We start from the raw sequence: 16424 nt of genomic DNA, 5'->3' as shown, positions 1-16424 counted from the left end.
GCACATTGATATCAAGTACCATTGTGTTCATGATGTGATTGCACAAGGTAAGCTAAAGGTAACAAGATAAGCACTCATGATAATCCTGCTGATACGATGACAAAGCCAGTTCCTGTTGCTAAGTTTGAGCTCTACTCAAGCTTAGTTGGTATAATTGTTTAGCCCAAGAGGTTATTTGGCGCCGAAGGTATTTTCTTTGTTATGTTTTGGGTGAAGGTTTGATTTATGCTACAAGAAGGAATTTGTCTCTAGGTGGAGTTTGTTAAGTTGTGATCCAAATTCATCTACACACGTATAAAGGCCGACTTCGGACGTAGCGAAGCGGAGGCCCGTTCGGGATCATCTACACACGTATAATCACGTAGGTCGATTAGGGTTTCTATATATATACCTCTTGTAAGCCACCGTTCGGGATAAAAAAAAAGATCATTGTAAATCCCCGGCGTTTGTAACCGCACTCGATATAGTGAAGTCCTGCTAGCTGGCGCCTGTGGTTTTTCCCTTGTACCTTGGAACCCGTGGTTTTTCCCTTCTACCTTGGAAGGGTTTTCCACGTTAAATCCTCGTGTCCTCTTGGTTGATCGGTTCTTTTTCGTTTTTCTTTGTCATCTATTTTGTAACAATTTCCTGATCAGGTGCAAAGGTTAGTGTATGGCTGTCGAACTTGGACTACAGCACCCTCAAGCACTGCTCTTTCCAGCCAGAGTAGTGCTCGTTGACATATATGAGGCCAATGTTCAACTTCTTTTCCTCTGATGGAGGTACAGACACAGCTACCTTCTTGGGCTTCTTGGAACCAGACTCTTGCTTCTGAAGCAGCTTCCTCATCAAAAATATAGAATCCTGCAAGTATTTGTTTGCAATCCTCAAGAGTAGAATCCGGGGTGTCTGCAGCTGGCCAGCCAGCTTTTATCGCAAAGCCTTCTTTCTTCAAGATCTTTTGCCAAACGTGCTCAGCGTAGTGTGGGCAAATATGGGTGATGAGCCTGGTCTGGACGTCCATAAACCGCCACAACAGATCACGGTTCATGCCTGCTGAACCACAAGAGAGCTTGTACTCGTCTCTAGCCAATTGGAGGTCATAGAACCCAGACCTCAAGGCATCTCTGAACATGAAAAGATTGTAACTCGTCTCAGTCTCTTTGATTGCAATGTTCATCTCATTGTCAAACACATGGTCAGCATACGTAGCGGGCGGCCCAGCTCTTAATTTGGATTTAGCGGCTACAACCTCGGCAGGCCTATCTTTAGGAGATCGACTTGTAGCTTTGCTTGGAAAAGTAAACCTTTTAACTCTTTATAAGATTAGAATGCCCTGAGCTTTAATTTCTGTAAAGCAAGAAAGATCAAATACCTTGATCAACGCACTCAGTGTTTCTCGAGTCTTGGGCATGGAGCTTTTCAATTTTGCATTCTTCTTTCGAATTTGCTTAGAGATGATATGATGGTCATATTCTTATTCCTAGCTTCTTTACATGACCTAGCTGTACTACATCACGGGGAACTTTGGGGTTGCATATGACGTGCCAACTGTCAGTGATATTTAGTGAGTTGTGCATGTTATTTTGTCGTCAGAAGTGGGTCCAGGAGACTAAAAAAATACACAAAAATTAGTGAGTTACTCATTTAATTAAATTTTATTAAATTGAGTAGCACAGCAACAAGCCTCTGCTTCTATCACTTGCCTTTGCCTAATACACACATTGCACCAAGCAGAGGTATGACAGCAAGAGAGTCACAAGTCATACAGTGACATTCCAACAATTCTTCCCTAAGATATACAGACCAGCTAGCCTAACTGATACAAGAAGGGGCGGTACAAAGTTCTACTATAAACTGGTTTAATGAAGCTTCTTAAGAATCAAAGGCACCCCATTCCCAGGCTCAGTGGTCACCCTGAACGCTGGGCAATGCACGTACTTCAGTACTTGGGAGAAAGCACGCATTCAAACCTTGACAGCAGGAGTGACAGCACAACCTTGAGCTCAGCCATGGCTAAGTTCTGGCCGGCACAGGTGCGGGTACTGACACCAAAGGGCATGTACATATGTGGGGGCTTGCAGGCACCAGCAACGCCATTGGCGAACCTTTCCGGATCAAACCTGTCGGGGTTGGGACCCCATACGGCAGGATCCCAGTGAGCCAGCACTATTGGAATCCTGATGTTGGTTCCTGTAACAATTGCGCGATTACGGACGTAATTAAGCTTAAAATTGGCTTAATTTCATCTAAACGCGCCCCTAATCCTCCCCACCTCCATCCCCGCTCGATTCGCTTCGCCCGCAGCTCCCTCGAGAGTCGAGACCCCATCAGCCTCCACCCCAAGCCCCATCGCCGCCCGTGCACCGCTCCGGCCGGAATCGCCATCGTTGTCACCGCTTTCTTCTTCCCCAAGCTTGAACGCCGCCGCCTCTCCGTCGCCGGCCCTCCCCGGTGCTTCTTCCCGCCGTCCAGCTTCGCAATCGAGCCCGTGATGAGCTCCTACCGCTCGTGCGCATGCGTTACCGCCTTGTTCACCTGAGTTTCTAGCGCGTTCGCCGTAGCCGCCGCCCGTGTGCCGCCGCTCGCCGCCGGCGATGCTCCGGCCGTCATTGGTCGCGACGAGTGGTGCGCCAAGTCCGCCGTGCAACGGTGACACTCAGGGGCGAGTCCTCTCGCGTGAGCCCGGCCCGCCGCCCGCGAGGAACGCCGGTCAAATGGCGCGGCCGGCGAGCCTTGACCACGCTGGCGTGGCAGCTCGCATGGCAGGCCAGCATGGCCCTCGGGCCCGCATGCATGTCGGTGATGGCGTAGGGCCGTGGCTAGACAGAACTTTAGCACAACTGCAGCAGTGCATTTCAAGCACTGGGATTTTTAATTGCAATAACAATTTCACCTTATTTGCTCATTTTCATCAGCTGCGATGACGATCGGAGAGAATGGCAACAATAATAATGCTTTTGTACCCAACCCAAACCTTGTATCCCAACTAGCAATTTGGCTTGTCATCTTGCAAGCTGCTATTCCATTGTGACCAAGAAGAAAAAACAACAACAGATAAATAAGCAAGAATATCAATAACAATAATGTAATGCAGATCAATGCGTCTGTCCACATACATGATCGCTGGCACTTAGCGATGCAATCTAGTGCAATTTGTTCTCTCTCTTCTCTTCTAGCATTAGCTTCTTCATTATCATCAGAACCAGTTAAAAGTGGCCTAAAGAAGTGACCACAACTCCAGTTGTAGATTGTTGATAGGGGAAGTATACTTATTTCAGCATTACTGGGAGCCCCAGCAGAGCTTAAAAGGGGATCAGCTAGGCCCTCAGGCGAATTCATAGGATGTGGCTTGAACCCCATAGAACACACTTGGCGTAAACCTATAAGATAATCATGCTGAGGGGGGCTAACAGGAGGTGTCCTAAATGCAATTGAGAAGTTTTCTGCAAAATGTTGGAAGACTTGATTCAATAATTCTAGTCTTTCCCTGAACAACCAAGTGCACACCATTCCAAAGTTTGATGGAGGTGCAGATGTCTCTCCTTGATGTGTACCTCCACTGTTAAATCTACTATTTTTCATGACCACTTGCTCAACACCTATAAGGGGCAGTGCTCTCCGACCAATAGTTGCAATTCTTGGGTAAGGATCTTTAGCAACAGAACACATAGTGGATATAAATTGACAATAAATACCACTATCAACAGGCCTCGATCTGCTGTAACTGAGACCACCATTACTTGCACTCTCTTTCAGTAATATGCCTGAATCGGAGTGTTGGGAAGAATCATCTGATTGGGGAGAGCCATGCATGATACTACTTGTTGCAATTGGGCTGCTCGTAAAAATTCTTCCGTCAGGACCAGTGGCATTGCTATCACTGCCAACCCTTAACACAGGACCAATATGAGAAGCAAGGCCACTGCTGCCTTGTAGAATGTTGTTGGGACTGTAGACGTTGTTTGGACTACTTATATTGGCCAGTGATGGTAGTGACTTCAGCAATGAATTGGTTTGAGGTTTCCAATACTCAGCCGCAACAGATTTGAGATACTTATTGTGACCCAATGCAAACCGAGTAAGCGCTGGAAAAAACATAAAGTCAACTCAAATTGGTTTCCAAAAAATTGCAAATAATATACTATGGTAGACACAATAAAAGGGGTGTCCTATGAAAAACGATATATTTTTCTAATGCACATACCTATAGCAACCACAGATCTAACAAGGGGGCTACCATCTGAAGAGACCTGCAGGAGGCTTCGAACAACATGTATTTCAGCTTTTAACTTTCTGTCGTCATCAGAATCATCATCGACACCATTTGATGATGTAGATCCCATATCCAGGAGATTCCCAAGTGCAAAAACAGCAGAAGCTCTGACCTGGCAAGACCAAATATTTATTAAATATCTTGTGAAGTAAACTACGAAGGCAACGTACCTCAGGCTGTGGCTCTGATAACAAACCAATTACAATTTCTGGTGCATTTGATTGTAGACCAAGTAACCGAGCCTCAGGGAAATCTTCCCAAAGTTTGCCAAGGCATAAACAAAGCCACTGCAAGAGCAAAGGTTCTGTCTGTGCATCATGAGGATTTTCAGGGTGCAAATGTCTCAGGCAAGCTCTGATAACAAACCAATTACAATTTCTGGAGCATTTGATTGTAGACCAAGTAACCGAGCCTCAGGGAAATCTTCCCAAAGTTTGCCAAGGCATAAACAAAGCCACTGCAAGAGCAAAGGTTCTGTCTGTGCATCATGAGGATTTTCAGGGTGCAAATGTCTCAGGCAAACATCTATAAGACCCGCATTAATACAGGCCTCTTGAACCCTCCTATGCCCATCCACAATAACTGCTAAAACGAAAGCAGCCATCGCACGCTGCTCCAGGTAAGCATCCAAACTGTCAAGAAACCTGATAAAATATTTAATTTGTCCCCTCCATCTTTAACCAAGTCAACCTGGCATGACTGTCATTCGGGGAAAAAGTATAAAGGTTAGACGCCTGAACCTTACAGTACAAAAGAACTTGAAAAGATTTCAAAGAAAATTGCATACCTTATCAAGAGAGAATTTTTGTCCATATGAACACAAGAATTTGACGCAACTTCATTGCACTTGTTTGAAGCAGTTTGAGCACGTAAGGAAAAATTCCGGCAGACAGGGCCTAAAACAATGATGCAAAGAAGTTTAGGCACCTCAGAACATGAATAACAAACACTTGTGAAAAAGGTACATGCAGAAGAGCTCAACTACAAACCAAATCAACTGCCCATGGTCCCATGTCAAGAAATCTTCCAAGCATAACAAGCGCCCTAAATCTATGTGATTGACTAGAGAGGACCTGCACAAAACACAAGATGTAAGAAGGAAAGGGAAACAAGAGAAGAAATATAGTAGATAGGATAACTAAGGGGAAATCATGCAAAACATTTTACTAAATGAAAATTAAAGAAGCGAAGAGAACTGCAATGGGGTACTTCAAAAATGCTAACATAGTTAAACTGGGTTTTACAAAGGACATTGAAATGTCTTACCTGAAGAACTATAGGTAACTGTTCAGGGGGGTTTCTTGTCCTCAGAACCTTGATCAAACCAAACTTCAAAAGCCATCAGTTGTTCCGTGAAAAATGGGCTTGGCTGGTTTTAATTAGGAGACAGATAAATTGGCTGTACCTACGTGATTATATTCAAATGGCAAAATAAAATTAACACAAACTTTGTATTTCTTAAAGGGCTAAGTAACAAGTAGAAAACATGAAAGTCTGCATTTGGATAGGAAATCAACTGAAGAAGCTTGGATAGGCAAATCTCAGCAGCCATGTCCCATGCGTCCCTGAGATTTAGCAAGTTACAAAATGCACATAACAGCTAATGCAAAAACACAAGGACTAGTCAGGTTAGCTACCACATATGGTGTTGATGTGTCGGCGGTAGCAATGGATAAGAAACTGGAGAACAATTTGCTGATCGCATGATTCTTTCAGCAAGCAAGAAGTTGTGAAAGAGACTAGCAACCAGAAGATCTTGCCTGAAAAGCCTTTGGAATAGATCTGCACAGTGAAACTTTATCATAAACCCAATACAGGCAGACATTTATTTTTAACTCAAATTATCTCTGATTTTGTTTTTCACAAAAGCATTATATCTATCTCCTAGATGCCGTACCCTGAGGAAGAACATTGAAGCGTCCCCCCATCAGGGAAGACTTAAAAGTGATGCTTTATCAGTCTCAGGAGGCTGATAACACTTTTATTACATCAGATGGTACATCACCGTACAACTCTACGCGGTAATGGGCAGTGAAGCGCCCCTATCGCGAGGATTACAACTAAAACCCACACTACTACACTAGCTACGAAAAGAGGGTCATCAGAGTCTTGCGCCATGCGGGAGTCCAACGGTGGCCCTAACCACAGGCAAGACTGGGTACAGGACGAAACCCTACTTGACTTCTTCGGGGAGATAGTCTGGATCCTCTACTGTAAAAAGTAAGAATGGGGTGAGTACAAACGTACTCAGCAAGTCCAATCACACCCACGGAGGGGGGTATAACAGAATTAAATGCACAGGGTAATCCAAGGATAAAGTTATGGTTTATTTGCGGAAAACTCGGTTGTATGCAAGGGTTCGTTTAAATCATTTTCAAAGCAAGTTTTCTAGTACCAAGGAGCATATTATGTTGAGCCACACAGGTTCCAAGTTTTAAGCTGCTACCGGACTCCCCGTCCGCCGTAGCACACAGCACGACTGCCGGACACTTTCCAAACAACTCACACCAGCCCAATCCTTTCCCTGAGAGAAACACTAGTTATATGATCACACCATAACTTGCCCAATACCGTGGGCACGGCTATTCGAATAGATTTTAACTCTGCAGAGGTGTGCAACTTTACCCACAGGTGGGGTACCACAGCACGATCACCTTAGTGTCGGTGCAGATCCCAACAAAGCCATTACCCACCTTAGCTAGACCTGACCAACCACCACGGGATCCATCAAGGGGTCATTCGACCCATCTCCGAGGTTTAACCGGGGCATAAGCCACACAGAGCTTATCCCTTCTCCTTGATCACCCGTTGCTCTCAGCTCTCCTGATGGCTATCAGACTAACTAGTGGGGTTATGCTAAGCCGTTGCCCATTCAACGGTCAAGTGGTTTGCACGACAGGAAGCTAGTTGAGATGACACATCAACTCGGTCCTTAGGGGTGACAAGACGGATATCTCCCTTCCTTGCTCAACCACACAGGTACGAGCACACCAACGGCAAATCACATAGAAATGCCATCCATCCCGTCTAACTCGTCTTTCAAAACCACATTTTATCCTTCCTACACACGCACACGTTTTCTTTATAAAATCCGGTGGTCAAGGAATGGTTATCACAAATTAAGGGGTGGCTATCCTACCATGTTTTCAGCCAACAAAACACATGCAATTTTATAAAAAAGGCAAATGGGTGGTGTTGATAGAAACTAGGACATAAACATGCATCAAAGGGCGAGATCGAACTTGCCATTATCAAACCCTTGCGGGAGGTCCTGATCGAAGCACTGTCCCTCGGGTTCGGGGTCGCAGAACTGGTCCTCGTTCGCTTGATCACAGTCGGGACCTTCCTCGTTCACTCCGTGTCCTACGACGCAAACAAACAGGCACACAATCAAGCGAGAGAACTAAAAGCTTTTATCGTTGGGCTTGAATCGGAAATAATTTAGTCATGGAGATAGGGTTAATATTTTTGGGTGGTTTCTTAATGGCATGGTTAGAACTATACTAGAAAGGGTGTGGTAAAGTTTCGGGTCGATCGGAGGTCGTTTGGCGCATAAAATGACGAGTTAAAGAGGGGTTCAGTGGTTAAACAGGGGTCCAGGGGCTTATTCGCAATTATCCGGAGGGAGCAGGGACCTATTTGCGAATCCTAGAAATACTCAGGGCCTGCTAAAGGGTGTCGGGTATATTTAGGTTTATGTAACGGAGGGGTTCGGTTCGAATTAATAGGAAGAGCGGGGTTTCTTTTGCAAATGGGAGTAAATAGGGGGGGTAAATAGGAAATAGAGGGAGAGGGGGGGGGTCTTTGGGCAAAACTGCCCTTCTTCCTCCTCTACCCACGGGAAACAGAGGAGGGGGGGGGAGCTCCTGCGCCGGCCATCCCCCGGCGGTCCAGGGCCCGATGGCGGCTCGGGACTGGGGGAAAAGGGAGGGGAGACGGAGGGGGCTTGATTACCGGCCTCACCTCGGGCCGGGGCGGTGTGAGGAGGCCAGACGACGGTGGGCGGCGGGCGGCGGCAGAGCTGTGGGCGGCGGCGGTGCTGCGGCTTGGGGGGGAAAGGCCGTGTGGTGGCGGAGGCCGTGGGGGAAAGGCGAGCTGCGCGGGGGCCGATTTATAGAGGGGAAGGCGGTGGGGAGGAGGGAAACCGGGTGGTGGCGGCCGGCGGGCAGTGCGGGGCGCCATTAATGGCGCTCCGGCTGCTTGTGGCCGTCGCCGTGTGGTGCGGGTGACGAGGGCAGCGTCGCCCACGTGGGGGAGGAGGGGGGCCGGGCGCTGTGCGGCACAGGGGCAGGGAAGCGACGGCGCGTGCGGCGGGGCGGAGCGCCAGCGGCGGGCGGCGCGGCGGGGCGTCGGCCAGTGCGGGGGCGCGAGCGGCGGCCGGCACGGCGCGACGCGCGTGCGCATGCGTCGCGGCACGGCCGGGGCATGGCTCGCGCGCGGCGCGGGCAGGGCCGGCGCACGGCAGCGCTCGGGTGCGTGGCAAGGGGAAAAGAAGGAGAGAGAGAAGGGAGGAGGGGAAAGAAGAAAGAAGGAAAGGAAAAGGAAAAAGGGAAGAAAGGAAAAGAAAGAAAGAAAGAAAGAGAAAGAGAGAAAGGGGAAAAGAGAAAAGAAAAGAAATGGGAGAGAGAGAAAGAAAAAAAAGAAAAAGGGGAGAGCAAGAAAGGGAAGGGAAGGAGGATTGCGTCGGCGCCGATCGCGGCGGGCGGTCACGCGTGGACGACAGGCCGCCGAGCGGTGCGGGATGGGACGGCGGTCAAGTTTGTGTCGATTGTCAGGATGGCGGGGAAAACGGAGAGGGTTAGGGTGTGGACGGCTTTGACGACGATTAGGTTTTTGATCGAAACACTCTAGCGAATAGTTTAATTTGGTAAATTTTTCAGGGCGTCACAAACCTACCCCACTTAAAATGAATCTCGTCCTCGAGATTCGACTGGCTTCTAAACAGATGTGGAAACTCCTTCTTTAGGGCCTCTTCACGCTCCCAAGTTGCTTCCTCTACTCCGTGTCTGCTCCATTGAACCCTGCATATCCGTACTTCGGAGTTTCTTGTTCTCCTAGTGACAGTGTCCAGAATTTTGACCGGTACTTCCTGGTATCGCAGGTCTGGTTGCAGGTCTATTGCCTCTGTTGGCACGTGTTCTACTTCGGGTACTCTCAAACACTTTCTTAGTTGCGAGACATGAAACACTGGGTGTATATTTGCCATTTCTCTTGGTAGCTCCAATCGGTATGCTACGGCTCCGACTTTCTTCAGAACTCGGTACGGTCCAATGTACCGAGGGGCTAGCTTCCCTTGTACTTGAAACCTTCGGGTCCCTCGGATAGGTGAGACCTTGAGATAAACAAAATCCCCTGGGTTGAAACTCACTTCTCGCCTTTTCTTGTCTGCGTAGCTCTTTTGCCGGGATTGGGCTGCTTTTAATTTCTCGTGGATCTCTGCTACTTTTTCTTCTGCTTCTTTTATAAGTGCGGGTCCCACCAGGGCACGTTCTCCGACTTCCGACCACATTAGGGGTGTTTTGCACTTCCTTCCATAGAGAGCTTCGAATGGTGACATGCCCAAGCTGGCTTGGTAACTATTGTTGTACGAGAATTCTGCATAAGGCAGACTCTGTTCCCAATCTTTCCCATAGGTCAGGACACATGCTCTCAGCATATCTTCCATAATCTGGTTTACCCTTTCGGTTTGACCATCCATCTGTGGGTGATATGCGGAGCTGAAATCCAGCTTGGTGCCCATGGCTTGATGCAAGCTTTTCCAAAACCTAGAGGTGAATTGGGTTCTCCTATCTGAGACAATCCTGCTAGGCACTCCATGTAACTTTACTATGTTTTCCACATAAAGTTTTGCCAGCTTTTCTCCACCGTAATTAGTCCTTACGGGTATGAAATGAGCCGATTTAGTGAGTCGGTCCACTATCACCCATATAGAATCGTGTCCCTTCTGTGTTCTAGGTAGACCCACTACAAAGTCCATTCCTATCTCATCCCATTTCCAAACCGGAATGGGTAGGGGTTGCAATAGTCCTGCTGGCTTTTGATGTTCGGCCTTGATCCTTTGACAAGTATCACAATGAGCCACAAATCGTGCGATATCCGCCTTCATCCCATTCCACCAATATTTTTGCCTTATGTCCATATACATTTTGGTGGATCCTGGGTGGATGGAGTAGGCCGAGTTATGGGCTTCATCCATGATTATCCGCCGGAAGTCTCCATTCTGGGGTACACAAATCCTATTCCCGTACCACAACGTTCCCTTATCGTCTACTCTGAAACCCGGTGCTTTACTTTCTCCAGTTTGTTTGCCGATCTTTATTAACTCCTGATCCGAGCTTTGAGCCTCTCTAATTCTATCCTCTAGTGTTGATTGGATGTTCAGCACATGGCTGGAACCTCGAGGAACAATGTGCACATTTAATCGTGCCATTTCCTCGCACAGATGGTCATCTCTGGGCCCATAGGATTTCCGACTTAAGGCATCGGCTACCACATTTGCTTTCCCGGGGTGATAATGAATTTCCAAATTGTAGTCCTTGACCAACTCCAACCATCTTCTTTGCCTTAAGTTCAAATCTGGCTGGGTGAAGATATACTTCAGACTCTTATGGTCGGTGTAAATTTCACACTTATTTCCAATCAAGTAATGTCTCCAAATCTTAAGGGCATGCACTACGGCCTCAAATTCCAAATCATGGGTCGGATAGTTCTGCTCGTGAGTCCTGAGTTGGCGGGAGGCATATGCAACGACTTTCCTGTCTTGCATCAGCACACATCCTAATCCTTGTCGGGATGCGTCACAATAAACGACAAAATCCCGATGAATGTCTGGCAGGGTCAGCACTGGGGGCAGTTGTCAACCTTTGCTTTAATTCTTGAAAACCTCTTTCACAAGACTCTGTCCAGGCGAACTTCTTCTCCTTCTTAAGAAGTTCTGTCATGGGTCGGGCTATCTTGGAGAATCCTTCGATAAATCTCCGATAGTACCCAGCTAATCCAAGAAAACTCCTGATTTCACTAACATTAGTCGGTCGCTGCCAGTTGGAGACTGCTTCGACCTTCTCTGGGTCCACTGCTACGCCTTCCGCGGTCAGAATGTGACCAAGGAAAGCTACTCTCTCCAGCCAGAATTCACACTTGCTAAACTTGGCGTATAGCCTATGTATTCTCAGCTTTTCCAATACTACCCGCAAGTGTTGCTCATGTTCCTGAATACTCTTGGAGTAGACAAGTATGTCGTCGATAAAGACTATGACAAACTTATCTAGCTCGTCCATGAATACCTTATTCATGAGGTTCATAAAATAGGCAGGGGCATTGGTTAGTCCGAAGGACATTACGGTGAACTCAAACTGCCCGTAACGGGTGACAAAAGCTGTCTTAGGGATGTCACTTTCTCTAATCTTGAGCTGAAAATATCCCAACCTTAGGTCGATCTTGGAAAAGTACTTGGCTCCTTTTAGCTGATCGAAAAGGTCATCAATCCTGGGGAGGGGGTACTTATTCTTAATGGTAACCTCATTCAGTGCCCGGTAATCTACACACAACCTCATACTCCCATCTTTCTTCTTGACAAACAGAACTGGGGCTCCCCAGGGCGACGAGCTTGGTCTGATGAAGCCAATTCGTTGCAGTTCTTCTAACTGCTTCTTTAATTTTGTCAACTCAGAGGCTACCATCCTGTAGGGTCTTTTGGCTATGGGGGAGGTCCCCGGGATAAGGTCAATGACGAACTCTATATCCCTGTCCGGTGGCATACCGGGAATGGCATACCGGGAAGTTCTTCGGGGAAGACATCTGAGTATTCGTTTACTACCGGGACTCCTTCTAAGGGCTTGGCTTCTATGGTAAACACCATCGGGTTAACCTCACTTTCTCGGGTATGGCAGATTACTCGTATTCCTTCGGGGTTGGTTAGGTGTACCACCTTGTCAGTACAACCTATGAGACCATTGTATCGGCTTAACCAGTCCATTCCAAGGATCACGTCTATCCCCTCAGACTTAAGTACTACCAAGTCTGCTAGAAATTCTACCCCACTTAGGTTGATCCTTACCCGTGGACAACCTAATTGACAATTGATGTCGCCTCCAGGCGTCCGGGTTAATAGGGGTGTTTTTAGTAGTACTATAGGTATTTTGTGTTTCTCCACAAAGCTTGAAGATATAAACGAGTGCGATGCTCCATAATCAAATAGTACTGTTGCCAGAGCTGAGTTGACTAGGTACTCACCGAGCACTACGCCCTGAGCTTCTTGAGCCTCCTGCGCATCGATGTGATTGACGCGGGCTCGTCCGAATGATTGCTGGGCTGCTTCATCTGTTGACTGTTGTCGTTGTTGCAGATGGGCACTTGGTTGGCACCGGTCAGGGCTAGCCTGGGTCCATTCACCGTGTTGGAGAAGGCTGATGTAGCCGGCTTATTCTTGGCATAAGGGCAATTGGCGATGAAATGCCCTGTCTCACGGTAGTTAAAACAGGCCCTAACATTGTTGTTGTCGGAGGCGACTAGGCTTGTATTGCTCTGCGGGGCCCTCGTGGTACTCTGGCTCCTAAGCTGTGTGTCAGGGGCCCGTGATCCTGTCACTTGCGACTGAGTCCTATACTGCATTGGGGCCTGAGACCTTGGTGCAGTGTAGCTGAAGTTCCTCGGCTTTTGGAATCGGTCCTGTTGGCGGGCCTTACTTTCCAGAAATTTGCGTTTGTTATCCTTCCTTTCTTCGGTTTTGGCCCTTTCCGTAAGGATGGCCTTGTTCATCAGGGTATTGAAGTCAGGATAGATCTGAGGGGTAAGCAAGGTCCGGAGTTCTGGGTTTAGTCCCTTCTTGAACATGTCTTGTTTCTTGTCATCGTCGTTCACTTCCTCCGGTGCATATCGGGCTAATTCTATGAACCGGTGGGTGTACTCTTCCACCGTCATGCTTCCTTGCTGCAGTGCGCGGAATTCATCCGCCTTGCGCTTCATGGTGGCCGAAGGGATGTGATAACGCGGAACTCCTTCACGAATTCCTCCCAAGTGATGGTAGAGGCATCCTCGGCTGCGGCACAATAATTCTCCCACCAAGCTAATGCGGTTCCGGTGAGTTGGTGAGCTGCCAGAAGGACTTTGTCTCGGTCCTGGCATTCAAACGGTTCGAGTTTCCTCTGAATTACTCGCAACCAGTCATCTGCATCCAAAGGGTTGCAGGATCCGGCAAAGGTGGGCGGCTTGGTTCTTAGGAAAGCTGTCAGCTTGTCATTCATGTTCTACCCTCGTGGCTGTCGGTTAATGAGGGCATTGGTCAGTGTTTCCAGTATAAGGGTCTGGTTGTGGATTATCTGCGCCAAGTTTCCGAGGGGTGGGGGTGGTGGTAGTTGCTCTCCTCCTTGGTTTTCTCCTCGGTTCTGACTCACTTCTTGTTCTCCCTGGGGAAGATCTTGTTCAACAGGCTGTGCTCCGGCACCAGCGGTTGCGGGGTTCCGGCTACGAGAGGCCCTCGCGACGTTCCGGGGAGTCACCTGTTGATTGGGTAGATTGGGGTTGCGATTATGTGATGTTTAAGTTGTTTAATTCGTATATAAGGCAGAATCTACCTCCTGCCGGTAATCACATAAACAGCACACAACAAACCAGCACACATCATCACAACAAGCACAAACAACTTTATTACTGCAAGGGGGTACAGCTTGGGGGTAAAGCTAGGTCTCGTACTACTCGTCCGGGGTCACGCCTAAGGGCACAGCTCAAGCAAAAGAGGCTGGAGGTACATCGCTAGGGCGGCATCGGTTATTTTACTTGCGAGGCGTGCCTTCTTCTAGGGCGGGGTGTGTGGGTAATCCTTGCTCGCCGTCCTCTGGGTTCCCATCTGTCAAGGGTTGCGCTGCAGCATCCCTTTCAATGGCAGCAGAACTTTCAGGGTTCTCGGGTGGGGCTTGTTGTTTCCAAAGAGGGGTCCCCATCCTATGACGGGCGTCCCGAGTAAAATATGGTCTTCTCCAATTGCCGGGACCGGTGTTCCACTTTGGGTCCATTCTTGCATACGCCGGTCTCGGGCCTGCCTGAGGCTCTCTTGGGCGACTGCTTCGCTGCTGACCGCGGCTGCGGCCCTTGCCTCGGCTTTGGCGGCTCGGATCTGCTGCAGTCTTACTGCGAGCTCCGCCTGCTCGGCTCGATGGGTCTGTTCTCTCAGAAGGTTGGCTTGCTCATCAAAGAGTTGGTCCAAGGCGGCTAGATAAGTAGCCACTTGGTACAGAGGACCTTCTTCATGGCGACGTCGTTCCAGACTTCTCATGCGTGCTTCCCAAACTGGGGTTCTAATGGCCGGCGGGAAGAACCTCACTGGTGAGGCGGTGACGGTCAAGGGGTAGGTGTCTTGATGCCTAAACCCTGTGGCAGTCACTTGCCAAAGCTGGATGTCGGGGTAGCGGTTGCTCCTGGCGATGACCAGGATCACCCTGCAGCGGAGGGTACCATGGTGTTCGTACTCTCTGCTGTAGTACCTTGGGTGTTCCGTAACGCCAAGGCTTTCCAGGGCGTCGATCAAAAGGCTGGGAAAGCTAGGTGCAGCTTGGCAATTGCCCTGAGTCCACCCTTCCTCAGCCATCTGAAACAAGGACAGGGTAAACAAATCTTGCACAGGTACAAAAGGATAGGTAACATTTATTATTGCAACATGGAGGGGGTATAGTTTCCAAAGGTACGTGGTTACTAGGGTAGGGTTCTAGCTCAGAGTACTACTCCTATTATGGGGATTCTTCCCCAATCCTGATAGGGCGCTTCTTTATTGGGAGGCTTCGATCCATCACCTCATCTTCGGTCTGAGTACCTTTATCCCAATGGGTTTCCTCGGGTTCCTCTTCTTCCTCTACCCATCCACCTAGTTCTCTGCGGTCTTCATATCCCTGCATCTGGGCTTGGAGGGCGGCTAGGGAATACTCAGCACGTGCGGCCCTCACCCGTTGCTCTTCCAGCTCTTGGGTTGCCTTTTCTGCCCTATGGATTAGCTGCTACAGATGCGCCGCCTGTTCGCGGTAGAGTTCATCCAAGCCGGTAAGGTAGATGGATAGGTGGGAGACCGTATCTTCTAGGTCTTCTTCTTCTCTTTCGAGTCCTCTCATCCGGGCGATCCAAGTACGTCCTCTTCCTTCAGTAGGTGGGAAAAATCCCATAGGAGTCCACTGAAGGTGGTGCTTGTAGATCACACGTAGTCGTCGCAGGGCTTTACGGGCGGCCTTTCGGTAGGTGTCAGGGAAGCGAAAGCCAAAGGTGGAGATGAACCAGGGGTCCACATCAGGGTAGCGAGTGCTTTTTCCCACAAAGACCATCATGTCGCACCGAAGGATGCCCTTGGAGGTGTATTCTCGGTAGGCACACTCTGGTGGTTCCATGACTCCGATACGTTCCAGGCTGAGTATTAATAACTTAGGAAGGCCAGGTTCTACGTGGCAGATTCCGTCAACCCATCCATTATCAGCCATCTGGAACAGGGCAAAGACCAGTGGTGAGTGTTTGTGCAGGAAAAGAGCTAAGTCAGAACAAGTTCTGGGGCCTGAGATAGGGTCTCGTTCCTAGGGTCACGTCCTACGGCTTTGATACCACCTGAAGCGTCCCCCCATCAGGGAAGACTTAAAAGTGATGCTTTATCAGTCCTAGGAGGCTGATAACACTTTTATTACATCAGATGGTACATCACCGTACAACTCTACGCGGTAATGGGCAGTGAAGCGCCACTATCGCGAGGATTACAACTAAAACCTACACTACTACACTAGCTACGAAAAGAGGGTCATCAGAGTCTTGCGCCATGCGGGAGTCCAACGGTGGCCCTAACCACAGGCAAGACTGGGTGCAGGACGAAACCCTACTCGACTTCTTCGGGGAGGTAGTCTGGATCCTCTGCTGTAAAAAGTAAGAATGGGGTGAGTACAAACGTACTCAGCAAGTCCAATCACACCCACGGAGGGGGGGGTATAGCAGAATTAAATGCACAGGGTAATCCAAGGATAAAGTTATGGTTTATTTGCGGAAAACTCGGTTGTATGCAAGGGTTCGTTTAAATCATTTTCAAAGCAAGTTTTCTAGTACCAAGGAGCATATTATGTTGATCCACACAGGTTCCAAGTTTTAAGCTGCTACCGGACTCCCCGTCCGCCGTAGCACACGGCACGACTGCCGGACACTTTCCAAACAA

General features: G+C 48.6%; 1 pseudogene; it reads right to left on the bottom strand.

Moving 5' to 3' along the window:
- Positions 1-669: 669 nt before the first annotated feature.
- The window catches only part of LOC112899537, a 100569-nt pseudogene continuing 84814 nt past the window's right edge, over positions 670-16424 (bottom strand).

This window comes from Panicum hallii, chromosome 7 (genome assembly GCF_002211085.1).
Source record: "Panicum hallii strain FIL2 chromosome 7, PHallii_v3.1, whole genome shotgun sequence".
Lineage (NCBI taxonomy): Eukaryota > Viridiplantae > Streptophyta > Magnoliopsida > Poales > Poaceae > Panicum > Panicum hallii.
The sequence above is the reverse complement of the archived record's forward strand: the minus strand, read 5'-3'. Positions and strand labels throughout refer to the sequence as shown.